The sequence below is a fragment of the Chrysochloris asiatica genome, unplaced genomic scaffold, assembly GCF_000296735.1.
Source record: "Chrysochloris asiatica unplaced genomic scaffold, ChrAsi1.0 scaffold00281, whole genome shotgun sequence".
In the NCBI taxonomy this organism is placed as follows: Eukaryota; Metazoa; Chordata; class Mammalia; order Afrosoricida; family Chrysochloridae; genus Chrysochloris; species Chrysochloris asiatica.
Window position 1 is genome coordinate 1,203,335 of NW_006408799.1, and position 2,158 is coordinate 1,205,492.

A 2,158-nucleotide genomic window follows, 5' to 3' on the forward strand; every position below is an offset into this window, starting at 1 on the left:
GGTAAGGTGGAGGGTCAGAGAAAAAGAGGAAGACCCCCAACGAGATGGATTGGCCAAGTGGCAGCATCGATGGACTCAAGCATGGCAACAGTAATGCGGTTGGCCCAGGATTGGCCAGTGTTTCATTCTGCTGTGCGTAAGATCGTTGTGCGTCGGTACCGACACGATGGCACCTAACAAGAACAGCAACAGTGAATCCAGTCAAGTTCTTTTTTAACTATGGAGAATTTATGTAGAGAGTTATGTCCTCAGTTTTGTAAACAATAATATTTATAAGTTTAACCTTAAAATATATTTGATATACATGTGGATGCAGTCTAGCATACATTTTGATATAATACAAACATGGGTGATAAGTGTAACACTAATGTTATTGTTAAGTGCCACTGAGTTGGTTCCAACTCAAAGTGACTCTGGATAGGGTTTCCAAGGAGTAGCTGGTGAGTTTGAACTGCTAGCCTTCAGCTTAGCAGTCCAGATCTTATCCTAGAGCACCACACCAGGATTCTTAATACTAACATGGCAAATACCAAAGAATTCCTGGCAGCATTAACATTTATCAACATGAAAAGTTATAATTGCTATATCAAGGGCATTTCAGTGTTTATTGGCTGTTATTCAGGACACAGTGTTTGATATTACTCATTTATTCCTTTATAATTCTAGCAATTACTACAAAACAAACCACACCATTGAAGAATGAGCCGTTTAAAGTAAAAGTGGTGAAAACCGGGTTATTGTTGTGAGAGCTCATCAGAGCTTCACACTGAGGGTTGAAACAGCTAAGTTCTGTAACTCATTTCTTGGTGGTTGAATATTTGAACAATGATTTCTGTAGAAAGTGTGGTAGATGGTAAAATGCTTAGAACTTACATGCACTAGGAATGTTAGATTACAGTTCATCGTGTTGTGGGCAGATTCGTACACCATTTTTACACTGAGTCACATCAAAAAAGAAGGTACATCGTGAACAGTGAAGACGCGCACACACACACACTTTTATATCTTGTCTGAATGGTGAGTAAGCAGAAAGTACCACATACCTTCACCTGGCCCTGCCAGCAGCATGTAGGAAACCACTTAAATGCCCAACGATAGGAAGTAGTCATGATAAAATACGTTCCAGACACACAGTGGAATACAAAGAAGAGACAAAAACATTATGCTGCAAAACATACTTAATGACATGTAAAAATGGTAATTATGTGCAGTTAAAATTAAAGCCAATCGCAGTACAGCATGAACAGTATGCTTTAAAAATCTATAGCAAATTTGACCTATTTTGGAATGGATTAAACACTGTGATTCATTGCTGCTGAGCATGGCTCTGCAGCACGGCACCTCGGTGCAAAACCGACCAGATCACTGTCTGCTCCTGTATCGTCATCACCACATCTGTTCAACACGCCGCTGTGGGTACTGTGAATCTAGGGGCTCAGCTTCCAGTACCACGGCAGACTTTGTTCTGTTGTAATCCGCAGAGTTTTCACTCCTGGTGTGGTGCTGCAGGGTTAGCACCGAACTGTGGTTCAGACCCTCCAGCCGCTCCTTGAAAACCCTGTACAGAGTCAGAACCAACTCCATGGCACTTAACAATGATAACATTTATAATTGTTGGAAGTTGATTGCCAAGGTTTTCTTCCACTAGCCTCTGCCAGTGTAGCATACTGCGATGACTTGCATGGGGCTGTGTTGCTGGAAGCGGTGTCACTGGTATTTCAAACCCTCACAGAATCCCTGATGGTGACAGGTTTCAACAGAGCTTCCAGATTAGGACAGACCGGGAAGAATGCACTAACACGTCCTGTTGATTTTTACATTAACCTTAACATGATACTGGAACAAGACACTGGTTTAAGAAAAGAGGAATGACTAAAACTCCATCTTTAGAATAGAAAGCTGACTCCTTTTTCTGTTTTTAAAGTTTTTATTGTGAATTGAGTGATCGTTTACATGGGGGAATATAAGTTTGATACTCATCCTATTGTATTTCATTTCATTGCAATGATTACAATCCCCTGCATGCTTCATCATTCAACAGTATTTGCTTCTATTCCCCCTGATTTTGTTTTGTTTTGTTTTTAGATGTGCACCAAAACACTGAGGAATATACAATCATTTAAACAACCAGACAACCAAAGAGCACACCCTGCAAGCC